This window comes from Phyllostomus discolor, chromosome 7 (assembly GCF_004126475.2).
Source record: "Phyllostomus discolor isolate MPI-MPIP mPhyDis1 chromosome 7, mPhyDis1.pri.v3, whole genome shotgun sequence".
Lineage (NCBI taxonomy): Eukaryota > Metazoa > Chordata > Mammalia > Chiroptera > Phyllostomidae > Phyllostomus > Phyllostomus discolor.
This window is the reverse complement of record NC_040909.2, coordinates 14,410,884-14,424,080: the sequence shown is the minus strand read 5'-3', so window position 1 is coordinate 14,424,080 and position 13,197 is coordinate 14,410,884. Positions and strand designations below refer to the sequence as shown.

General features: G+C 42.3%; 1 protein-coding gene and 2 long non-coding RNA genes across 5 annotated transcripts in view; all 3 read right to left on the bottom strand.

Annotated features, from left to right (window-relative positions):
- Positions 1-13,197, bottom strand: part of UBP1 (upstream binding protein 1) — a 56,638-nt gene that overhangs the window by 28,323 nt on the left and 15,118 nt on the right. The gene's annotated exons all lie outside the window — the stretch shown is intronic.
- Positions 237-3,192, bottom strand: LOC118501567. Its single transcript, XR_004904188.1, has 2 exons — positions 1,484-3,192; positions 237-1,453 (listed from the first exon to the last, which is right to left on the bottom strand). It is a non-coding gene; the product is annotated as an uncharacterized LOC118501567 (long non-coding RNA).
- LOC118501568 lies at positions 4,668-12,778 on the bottom strand. The gene is made up of 3 exons (XR_004904189.1): positions 12,402-12,778; positions 10,482-10,492; positions 4,668-4,677 (listed from the first exon to the last, which is right to left on the bottom strand). It is a non-coding gene; the product is annotated as an uncharacterized LOC118501568 (long non-coding RNA).

The following is a 13,197-nucleotide window of genomic DNA, read 5'->3' as shown; positions in this document are numbered from 1 at the left end:
GGGAATATCTGTAACTCACATTATACACAAATGGCTAATCTCCCCAGTACACAGAAAACTACAAAATTGCTAACAAATGTCCAACATCCCTAGAAGAAAAAAAAATGAGCAAACGACACGAACACAGTTAACAAAAGAAAAAAATGCCAACAGTTCTTAAACATATCAAAAGACAATCAACCTCCATCGGAGAAATGCAAATTAAAACCACAGTGAAATCATTTTTCACCAGTCAGGTTACCATCGATCTTCAGCGCGAGTTGCGGAGGCGAAAGGGCAACAGTCACACTTGCATTAGCACAACAGGGGAGGGGAAATGGAAGAAGCAGAACTCTCTGGGGTCATTCTGAAGGGAGAGCCTAACGGAACGTTTTCTGGAGTATCAGATACAAAGCATGAGAGAAAAGTTGAAGATTTCTAGCCAAGGAATTTCTCAAGCCAGGGAAGAGCACAAGGAGTCGATCTGGAGGAGCAAATCAAGCGTGCCATTAAGCCCTGGCCAGGTAGCTCTGTTGGTTAGAGTATCATCCCAATATGCCAAGGTTGTAGGTGGGTGTGGGTTGATGTCAGGTCATGGAACATAGGGGAAGCAACCAATAAATGCACAAAGATGTGGAGCAATGAATTCTCCCCCTTCCTATTTCTAAAATTAATAGTAATTTTTTAAAAGAGTGCAATTGAACACATGAAGTCTGAATACCTTTTGGACATCCAAGTTGGTAATCAAGTTGGATTCACAAACACGGAGCTAAGAGGAAGAGGTCTGGGCTGGAGCCTTAACAGGGGCCTTGTCAGGGTACCATTGTTAGGTAAAGCTATTTAACACAGGATCACTGAGGGAGTGAGTGGAGAAAAAAGAAAAGGGGCCAAGTAAACTTCTCTGGGACAGACAGTAAGCCAAAAAGGAACAGCCGGCGGGACGGACGGGAGGTGGACCCTGCGCACACAGTGCCCTGGAAGCCCTTCACTGGGCTGCCAAGGAGGGAGGAGGGGCTCGTGTCACCCAGACCGTCTTGTGATCTTCAAAAACTCAAAATTCTCAGGACTGAAAAAATCAAATTAAGGAAGAAATCAATGGTCCTATCCTCTTGTATTTTTCCTAGTCAACCTAACAAAATATAAACTTCAATCTGCTTCCACAAATCTCAAGATTTGTTCCTCCCGTATTAAAGCACTGGAGATTTTTATTTTAAAATCAAGTGTTTTGGGGTTTTTTCTTAAAGTCCCTATAACACTTATGCTTCAAATGATTTCCCCATTGGAAACTTTATGTCCTTAACTCATTTAGAAATTCCTCTCCACCAACAATTTTCTTCAATGTTAATACAACTGCTTGAGCACTACTTTTATTGGTTTAATTTCCTCTTCCATTTAATCCTCTCCATAATAATATTAACAACACAGCTTCCTGAAATATTAGTCTAGGTTCCAACTGAAATATAAGAAGGTTCCACTATTACTGAAGTACAAAGTTAACGCAAACAGCAATATTCTATTCAAGTGTGATAATGGTTTGCAGTCTATAGTATACTAGTTGCTAATCCTATTTTTAGCTTTATCTCTTGAATTTACCTTTCATGTTTTGATTTTTTCACTCCCTTTTCTGGCTTAGAAATGCAAGAGCACTAACAGAGCTGAAAATACAACTGTAGTACATCCATGTCCCCAGCCACCTTTGACTACAGACTTACTAAGTCCATCTTCCACAGATGGAATCCTAGGCAACCGGGAACCTAAGATGTGACAGCCCCTGCCTTGGTTAAATTCAAAGCATTTATTTTTAATGTCCTAATATACACCTTTAAAACAAGAACCAAAGCTAAACTCAAGGAAATCTACTACAATGTAAATAAAATTAACAAAAAATGACAGGTATGTACCTTCTCGTGAAGTTTCAGTCAACAACAAACTGCATATATGAGGATGGTCCTGAAAGACTGTATTGGAGCTGAAGATGCTGATCACCTAGTGACGCAGTTCATAAAAATCCTAGCACGATGCATTACAGTGATGGCCAGGCCTTCATTCCCTTTCCACTCACCCACTGACTCACTTGGGGCAACTTTTCGAGTCCTGCAAGCCCCATTCATGGTAAGTGCCCTATACAGGTGTACTATTTATCTTTTATACTGTATTTTTGCTGTCTATTTTCTATGTTTAGATACACACATTCTTACCACGGTACTGCAATGGCCCACTGTATTCAGCACAGTAACATGCTGTACCGGTCGGCAGCCCAGGAGCGGCAGGCTATACTTTATGGGCTAGGTGTGTAGTAGCTTCTACCGTTTAGGTTTGTGTGAGTGCACTCTTCGGTGTTCCCATAACAAGGAAATCACCGAATGATGCAGTTCTCAGAATGTATCCATCGTTAAGCGACATACAACTGTATTTTCCTTTTTGAAGTTTCTATCATTTAACAATATTTTTAATCAATAGGTGTTTATTGCCTAGGGCCTAAAACCTGTTTGCAAAGTAATGAATTATTACAGGATTCTCCAAGTAGAATCTGGCCTCCAAACGAACAGGTATTTGTGATCCAATAGCAGCACCGAACTGATGTGCAATAAATCCAGGGATTAAAACCAAAAACCTCTCTCACACCCCGAGGTGGGAAAACATCGGAGACCTGGCCTGAGCTGTGAAACCAGGGGCAGCCTATTCCAGCTAACACTCTGCTAAACGGGAGAGCCAGCCGTGTTTCCTCCACCCTCTCACGCTTCCACGTTGGGATTGGAGTTTTCACTCCACAAAGTCAATCTCAACTCTTCTTGCTACCTAAGAGCAGAGGACAGTTGCTTAGGTGCACAACCAGGAACACACACAGTTTTAAAACTCCGCACTTCTATTGTTCAAGAAAGTACAAAACCAGACACTCTAAGGCATCAATACAACTTGGAAAACTTGTTCCAATTTCTACCTGACTGATGAAGTTAAGGCCATACAGAATTTACTTGTTTTCTTTATGCTGTTATACAACGGCAAATATTCTTCAGTAGTAGCCACCCAAATGGCAGAGGTGAGCAATGAGCTTTAAGGGGAGGCTACTAGGAGTGACCAAGCTATGACCAAATAATGATGCATAGTCCCTGCTATGTGCCACCCCTCCCCCCAAGAAAATACATCTATAAAAGGTGGTGGTGGTGGACCCTGAATGGCGTGGCTCAGTGGGTTGTGCATCATCCTGTAAAGTGAAAGGTTGAGGAACATGCCTGGGTTGTGGGCCAGGTCCCCCAGTGGGGGCATGCAAAAGGTAACTGACCGATGTTTCTCTCATTCATTGGTGCTTCTCTCCCTTTCTTTTTCCCTCCTTTGCCCTCTCTCTAAAATTAACAAATAAAATCTTTAAAAAGTGTTGGCGAGGGGAAGCTCACCTATTTGCCTGAATATTCAAAATAAAAAAAAAACTGGGCATGGCCCACAGACTAGCAGCATCAGCATCACCTGGGAACTTGTCAGAGATGCAAAGTGGCCAACCCCACAACAGCCCCACTAAATCGGGAACTCCAGGGGGCCCGGCAACCGTAGTTTGACATGCCCTCCAGGTGATCCCAATGCATGCTGAAGTTGGAGAAGCTACAAATGTCCAGTGAGTCTATTCTATCCACCACAAAGCATTCAGGACCTTCTCAGGGGAACAACTTAATGCTCAAAACACTTAGTAAAATGGTAAGAATTAACTGTCTTTTCTCAGAAACTGAACAAATACTGTAGGACATGTTATGATAAACATTCTAAGAGGAAAATGGCCTGATTTGGGATGGCTGATTATACAATTGCATCACTTTGCATAAGCTTCATTTAATGCAGTGTTATATGAAACACTATATAGTATTATAGGTGATAAGATTTCAAAAGTCCTTTTTAGTTCAAATTTTTATTTGTGTATGTTAAAATGAAGAACTACTAAGTCAATGTAAAGCTGTTTAAAGTAAACTGCATTATGATTCCTTTAGGAGCGACTAAAATTCACAAGTCGTTCATTTGTTTCACAGGACTGTAAGTCTTGCAACAGTCCAGGGCAGCTTTCACTCCATTACATGTGTATGTTCCACAAATACATGTATGCTCATGTAATCATTACATTCATTGTATGGACTCTACATCACATATATTACACGTGTACAGTCCAAATATCTGGATATACATATGTCACACATTTTGCGCACACAAACAAGGGCTCAGGACTCGCGAGGTGCCCATTTCAAGACCCAGCTTTGACACGGCCTTCAGAGATAAGCACTGTAGGATGCAGCGTCTCCGTCTAAAATCTCATTAGAGTGCGTGCTGGCTGCCCTGCAGAAACAGCTCTGACGCACATAGCGGCGGTTCATGCTGCACCACTCTGGAGATCGTTCCACCTGTTAGTCCACATCTGCCTGGCTGATGTGTTATGCTAGTCTCCTGCTGCTGCTAAAACAAATGCCCACAAACTTAGTGGCTTGAAACTACAAACATTTATTATTATATAGTTTTGGAATTCAGAAGTCCAAATGGGTTTTACTGGGTTAAAAAAATCAAGCTGTTGGCAGAGCCGTGTCCCTTCTGAAGACTCTAGCGGAGAATCCATTTCCTTGCCTTTTTCTACTTCTTGATGCCACCTAAGACCCTTGGCGCACGGCCCCTTCTCCCGTCTTTAAGCCAGCTGCAAGCAGCATGTTCGACTCTCTCTGACTCCTGACTCTCCTGCCTGACTCTGTCACTTTCCACCCTGTGACTTGACTGCACTCACTTTGATAGTCCAGAATAATCTCTCCATCTCAACATCCTTAAGTTATTGCATCTGCAAAGTACTCTCTGCTCCATAAGATATCCCCAGGTTCTGGGGATTAGGACGTGGGCACCTCTGAGGAGCCATCCTTCTGCCTACCAGTTGCTAAGCAGTGTAAACATGCCATTTCTACAGTTCAAAACTCTGACTATTACAGGCGTATTTAAAAGATTAAAATCTTATTTTCCAACAAACCTGGCAAACTTTCTGAGTCATTACACAGGTATCTAGCCCCAGGGTTGTGCTCCTAGCATTTTGTCCAGCTGTAACAGGAAACTAATACATCAACTAATGTCTAAATACTTGGTCTTCCAGTACAACCAGGAATCATTAAAGCTACTTACCTGTTAATTAATAGCAGCAGCAGCAAAGGCTCATGCTATCTGGCCAGCTTATAAATGCATCACATATATTACTCAATTTAATTCTCAACTACCTTATGTGGGGATATTAAATTAAGAAACTTGCCTAGACTAGCAAGTGGTGTTATAGGATCTAAGCATAGGCAGCCTGGCTCTAGAAACTGCTGATAATTACAACTATAACTAGTTTAAACAATGAAAAGGAACGAAAAGTTATCTAAACAACACACATAAGGACATCTGACATGCAGCAGAGGTGCATGTACCCTGGGCATGCACTGGCAACTCTGTATGATAGCTTCTACCAGGTATCATTTTAGAGAGGGAAATTCTTTTTTAAATTTCGTCCACTGACCACAAGACCACTTAAGCATGTAATTCACTCATTACATGAACAAATAAACTTACCAGAATAAATTCAATAAAATAATAACTATAGAATATTTTTCCTATTCAAACACTGTCATAAACCACGATTAGAAAACAATGGTTCTAATTTAGTGGCTCCCTGAGATGAGCTGACTAGATAAATAGGATTCAGGGGAGTAAGACTTTCTATTGTATACCCTTTCGTATCTTTTCAATTTTGAACCATGTATATAAATCATCTATTTAACATGCTAAATTTGCCCTCCCTAGTGTGGGTCAGTAGACTGAGTGCTGGCCTAAGAACCAAAGGTCACTGATTCGATTTCCAGTCAGGGCACATGCCTGGGTTGTGGGCCTGGTTGAGGGTGTTTGAGAGGCAACCAACTGATGGATCTCTCACACACTGATGTTTCTCTCGCTCTTTCTCCCTCCCTTCCCATTTCTCTAAAAGTAAATAAAATCTTTTTAAAAAACCTTAAAAAATTCTAAATTTAAAATGCTACAATTAACTTAGAAAACTCTGGAAATATTCTAGTAACAAGACTTATTGGTTAAGAAAATGAAATTTGGAATCAGAAAACTCTGGGTTATAAAAAGCATAGTCAATAATCTAAATAGATAACTGCAGAAAAATTATTTCTCTAAAGCTATAATGCTATCATAAAATAGGGATGATCATGCTTTTGGTTATTAACGGTCACTGTCATTTTCAAGCAGTCATGTGTCACTTAACAAGGGGGTTAAGTTCTGAGAAATGCACCATTAGGTGACTTCCTTGGGCGAACATCAGCGTACTACACAAACCTAGACAGACAACTACTACACACCCACATTATAAACCCGTACAGCATTCTACTGTACTTATTACTATAGGCAACTAACACAATGGTAAAGTATTTGCATACCCAATCATACAAGAGGCACAGTAAAATTATGGTATAAAAGATAAAAAACCTGTATAGAGCACTTTCTATGAATGGAGCTTGCAGGACCAGAAGTTGCTCTGGGTGAGTGAATGAGTGGGGAGTGAATGTGAAGACTGAGGGCATTACTATGCACTACGGCAGGCTTTAAGGACATTCTACACTTAGGCTACAGAAGTTTAGGCTACAGAAATTTATTAAAAACTTTTTCTTCAGCCCTGGCTGGTATAGCTCAGTGGACTGAGCATGAGCTTTGAACCAAAGGGTCGCTGGTTCAATTCCCAGGCAGGGCACATGCCTGATTTGCAGGCCACTGGGAGTGGGCTCCACGCGAAAGGCAATCACACACTGATGTTTCTCTCCCTCTTTCTCTCTCCCTGCCCGCCTCTCTAAATAAATAAAGAAAGAATTTCCTTCAATAATTAGCTTACTATAACTGTTACTTTATAAACTTAAAATTTTTTAACTTTTCAACTCTTTTGTAATAATTAGCTTAAAATACAAACACATTGGTAAAGCTGTACAAAAATACTTTACACCCTCACCCTGAAAGTTTTTTTCTAATTTTAAATTTTATTTTACTTTTTTACCTTTTAAACTCTTTGTTAACAGACACACAGGGAACACCTGAGATCCTGCCCCCCAGCATGTCATCAGTTTGGCTCAGATCAGCTCTTACAAAAATCCTCTGCAGGTTGGGATGTTCTCACGTTGCCATTTACTTGGCGAAACTGGCAGGATTCCGAAGCCCACCCAGGACCACCCTGCAGACCTGGACCTGGTGCTAGGTACACACAAGGGCCCACTGTGCCCCACCGGGTGACCTTAGGTGAGTTTCTCTTAAAACCGGGGCCTCTTCAAGTAGCAGGCCGTGACTTTATTTGAACTGTTCTCTGAAAACCCTTAGGAGAGACAGGATAGAGAAAACCCAGGAAAAAGGAAAAAAGAATGGGTTACTGCTTTTATCTGACTTTTTAATTAGACCGCTTACTGAGAGTCTGAACAAAGTCTTTGCTGGTTAAACAAGACTGAAGCCTCCTTAGCTCAGAAAGGGAAAGGACACTTGTTCCCTCAACCTGAGTGGCCAGCAGGGTCACGACAGTTGTTGCAGACCCCTGAATCCAGAGTGGTGGAGAGGGGTGCCAGGAGTCGTCCAGTGTGGCACAGCACAGCTGATCCTGGAGAAGCCGGCAAGAGCCCCCAGGGAGAAGGGCAGGCGGGACACCCTGGAATGGGTTCACCCTGCGAGAGGTACCTTCAGCCGGGGGGAACAGGGAGGCCGGGAGGGCAGAACCATGCCCTGGAAAGCATCGTGGTTCCGGCCCTCACTGGCCCTTGCTCAGGTATTCTTAAGTGATTAAGAATATCCGTGGGGTTGCCTGAGGAAGTACAATTCTTCTAGGGTTTAAAGCAGTCTTACAGGGACAGTCACTGCATCAGCTTGATTGGAGACATGAAAGTAAAGGCAGGCTTTCCCAGAAGTTTGTTCTGACTCTACAGATCTCAAAACTAACATGGGAAATAGTGCATCCCAGTATTAAATTAATGCCTTTAAATTACTTTTTGTGCAATTAGAAAAGCTGTTAATAAAATTAAGCAGAATGAAGGGAAAACATTTAATTGGTCTCTTGAAGCTTCAAAAAGATTTAGAAAGACAGATCAACCTATAATGTCATTTAGGGTCAACGCCCTTCTTTGAGGTATTAAAAATGGCTGTCCTCATTCTTAAAGGGGGAAGGTCATTTGGAACTTGACTTGTCAAAAACAGATATAAATTATAAATGCCTCCAGGGCAATAACTGTTCTTTTACAAACTGGTGAGTTTGCTCCTCTCTCTAACGGGTCTATTGTGTATGTCTGTGTTATGTTTTGTAAATGTGAGATAATTTTCTATCTCCAGATGGCATTATTAAAATTAATTTAAATGCAGGAAACATAGAAACCCAGATGTTTTTCAAGTTCACGTGGTCTAAAATTAATCTTTAGTAAATAAGATCAAGTCTAAGTCTGCTGACTCAAAAGAACAAAGACACAGGGCCAGGGTCGTCAGTGTCACTGTCTTCTACCTCCACATCTTGTCCCGCTGGAAGGCCTTCAGGGGCAGTAACACGTATGGAGCTGTCATCTCCTGTGACAATGCCTTCTTCTGGGACACCTCCTGAAGGACCTGCCTGAGGCTGTTCTTGAGGAAGTACCACCTTTACATAAGTATGTCCATGGAGGTTTGCTTAGTGTCTTTTTTCACCAGATATGCTTGTAAGCAGATAATGCACCACGAACATTCCTCTACATTAATGAGGAATGTTGGGCATCCATGTTTTCAAACTTTTAAAGGAGCTTGTTGCAGTCTGCAAAAGCTCCTGTTAAACCCTTCACTGTGAATTTTCTTGTGGGGGTTCTCCTGCAGTTTCCTTTTCTCTGGCCTCCTTTTCGGCTGTGCCTTCCTGTTCTCGTTCCAACAACTCATTCATCAATTCCTCAGAAACCACCTCTAGGGTCTCCTCAATGTCATCCCCATCCACACTCAGGTGAAGGTTGTCACCTCAACCACAGACTTGCTGATCCTTGCAGCCTCCTCATCCTTGGCAAATCCTTTGAAGTCATGGACAAACTTCTTTAATATCTTCTTCCAGGTGCCCTTCATACACTCCTTGGTGACATCAGCCAAGCAAAGTTCCTGAAGCAGTCATAGAGGTTGTAATCCTTCCAGAACAATCCTTCCATTAGTGTCTGCCTCAGTTGTGGTGAGAGCCTAGGAAAAGGTCTTCCTCAGGTACTAACTAGGTCTTGAAAGCTGCTGTAACGCCTTCATTCAGTAGTTGGATCAAAGAGGTGGTGTTTGGGAGGAAAACGTGACTTTGACATTCAATGAAGATCACCAAAAGAAGGATATCTGGGGAGTATTATCAACAGTATGCAAAACCCTGAAAGGTATGTTATTTTCCAAATAGTCCTTTTGCATTTTGCTGGCCAGGACGGCATCTTAGAGAAGAAGCCGGGTCACCGTGACTTCTTCCTGCTCCTGTAGCGCACTGGCAGTGTGTGCTTGTCAATACGTTTGCCGGCCCAGGGTCCTCACTGCCCAGATCAGAAAGGGTTTCAGTTTGCAGCCTGCAAACCTGGCAATGATTTGGCCTTCTTATGGACAAAAGTCCTTTTAGGCATCCGTTTTCAGAATACAAAGGTTTCACCCAAAGTGAATATTTGTTTTACCAAGTACTTTTCCTCCACAATTAACTTTATGTAGTTCCCAAAAATTCTTCAGCTGACTTCACACCAGCACTTGCAGACTCAACACTCACTTTTACATTATGTAATAATACTTTTTGTATCATTTAAACCACCCAGAGCAGGCAGTAAAGTAAACATCACAGGCAGGTCCGGCCTTTTCTTTCAACTTGCAAACAAACGTTTTGCTTTGGCCATGACTGTCATGGCACTGAGAGGGATACACCTCTGTTCCGGGTCTTCAATCCAGGTGACCAGAAAGTTTCTCCATGTCTGATATAGACCTTTCTAGAATTTTTTGTTACTCTCATTGCTTTCAGAGAAGCAGATCCTTTGATAGCATGTCACTTTGTTTTTGTTTTTCAAGATGGTAGCTATGGTGGAATGAGACACGCCTGACTGGTGAGCAATAACCATCACTGCTCTTCCCTTCATAGTCCTTAATCAACTCTATTTTCGTTTCCAGGCCAATCACTTGACATGGCCTCTCACTGGCAACATTAGCAGTGAATCTTGCACTTACAGGCCTTGATGAACAAAAGAACACAAGATTAAATCGAGCACAGGAGAAAATGCGATTAAGAGACACAGTAAGCACAAGATAGATGAGGCTGTTGCCGGGGTAACACAACATAGGTTTAAAGCAAACACTTTTTTAATCAGTAGAAAAAGGACACTCTAAAATAATGATGATAAACACACAAACCGGTACCCGTCATTAAGTCATTTACTGTCACTTGCAGGTATCCTGCAGTATACGTAACTGTACGTGCTGCACTTTAACAGGCTCCCAGCGCAGCAGGTGTGCTTCCACCAGCATCGCCACACTCCCGTGAGCGCTCCAAGGCACTACAGCGTTACGGCAGCTATGATGTCACTAAAACATCATTATGTAGAGCTTGACTACAGTTGAAAAAGTGACTGCTTAATTTCCCTCTCATTTATGAGAACAAATGCAGATAAACTCACACACAGGGGCTTAAAAGGAATGGAACCCGTGCTGATGAGTGACAGCTTCAAGTGCCCTATCTGATTCCTTTAAGTCAGTGTACCTTTTCTTGCCAAGGCAAAACTGCCATTCTAAGTCATTTTCCTTGGTGGAGCTGAAGAGATCATCTGATGACAAGAAAACTGATTCATGAGCAGTCAAAATGAATCACAATCTGATTCCTAACAGAAAGAATGAACACTAAATGACATCAACACTTAACAGTCACGCCATCAAAGATGATGCAGGGATGTTACTAAAATGGTGTCACTGAAGTGCACTTTGCAAGAACTTTCCATGGCAATGTCACTCCAACTAAAAATATATTAAAGGGACTTTACTGGAATTCCTGGATAAAATCAGTCAAGCCTAAATATTATTTTACATATATATGCCTGATTCCCTTTACACTATATTTCAGGAAAGAATTCTGTAAAAAAAAAAAAAAATGAAAACTGCATATGCACTACTGAGAATGTTCCCTTTTGAAAAGTTAGCCCAGTCAACTGAAAATACTCCACTAAGTCTGGAACTATGTGCTTGACCAGTTAAGAGTTAGGACGAAAGATACTCAGGAGCATCCCAATCACGTCCAAACCTTGCCCGAATCTAGAAAGACCTATGGAGCTGAGCCTCTTTCTAGAAAAATATACATCAAAATTGTGAAAACAATTTTAGGAAAATTCATGAGAAATCACAGGACCTTGTCTAAGTGATAAATGCTAGGAGACAAATACATGAAAGAACTATACACATTGTAATACGTATACGAGGTCTGTTCGGAAAAAGTCCAGCCATTGTTAATGCAACGAGAACAGTTTGTGCAACACAGATGTAACCTGGCAGCCAAGAACAGTGGACTGGAATGCATATGTGTAAACAATGACGACTTCACTGTACTAGTGAGCGGGGGCAGTAGACACTGTTGAATGAGCATGTGTATTGTGTGGTCATCGCATTCAGAATGACTGAGTGAGTCATTTTTGTCTCACATTTGAGTGCATCAAATTTTGCATTAACATTGAACATTCCTCCTTGGAAACTATTCAGATGATTCAGAAGGCCACAGCTATGGGCAACTAGTGATCGGCAGCTTCATCACAACAATGCACCTGCACATGCATCATGTGTTGTGCAGATTTTTGTGAAACATCAAATCACCCAGGTGACTCAGTTCCCATACAGTCCAGATTTGGTGCCCTGCAACTTCTGGCTTTTCCTAAAACTAAAATCATCATTGAAAGGGAAGAGATTTCAGACTGTCCACGAGATTCAGGAAATATGACAGGGAAGGTGATGGCAACTGGGAGAACTATGTGAGGTCCCAAGGTCCCTACTTTGAAGGGGGCTGAAACGTCATTGTCCTATGTATAGTGTTTCTTGTACCTTGTGTGTTCTTCAATAAATGTCTCTATTTTTCATGTACATGGCTGGATATTTCTGGTCAGACTTTGTATTTGATACTCATATAAGCATTATATTGATATTAAAGATATTTCTTTTTAAAAGGTATGTAGATGTACTCTCCCTCCTGGGAGAATGCCCACACCTTTCCCTTCCCTCCTCCTCCTCCCACAGGCATGCAAGTCCTGAACTCTAAGGGACCCCACAAGACTGGTAACCAGAGGAGCAATGGGTAGCAGCAGCTCATCCCAGACTAATGCCCTGAACCTGTGTCCAAGGCCTTTTCTCTAACTTCTCGGAGAGCCCAAGGAGCCCTGCCTAGGCTCACTTTTTCACTGTAACGTTCCTAGAAAAACAAAGCAGCTCCACCCAGGCTCCTTTCTTTCCTGTAACATTTCTAAAGAACCAAAGTGGGCCAGCTTAGGCGCTCTCCTGTTGTTTCTTCTATCCTAAGCTCTTCCTTGTTTCACTGTCCCCAGCTTTAGTAAACATACTCTCCAAGTCAAAAATAAAAAATTAAAAGGTATATAAAAGTGGAATTCCTTTATGATTACTCAAATGCATTTTTACCCATTCCTTTTGAAGACCCCACACATGGACTCAGCTACTCAGATTCACTGTCTCTGAGCTCCAGCACATGGATAACAGCTAGAAGGACACCAGTGGCATACGGGAGAAACTGAAGTGTCTGGCATTGAGGTGAGCAGATGCCACTGGTCCCTTTTCTGAACCCTCGCCCCACAGAGCTGGCAAGCTGGTGACATATCTGAGACTCCATCAACCTGGCTAATACTGTTTAAATCTGCCTTGGAGATCTTCAGAGACTCCACCCCACCCAAGTTACTTTTCCACCCATGCTGCTTTTCCATACGAATGGCTGGTCTTGTCTCATGCTTCACAACTTCCTAAATCCTCTCAAACAAGCTCCAGCTGGCCTCAGTGAGCCCCAGGCCTGGCACTAGCAGCAGCCCGCCTAGATTCAAAGCTTGGCTTCACCTGGGAGTCTCCAAGCCCAGTACAAGTAGCAGCCATCTCAGGTGGTTTTATGGCTCAGGCAGGGTAGTCCCCAGCAAAACACAAGTGGGGGCTGACCTTGTCCTGCACCATCTGGGAAACCCCAGGGCCAGCACCCCCAGTGGACAGCTACAGATC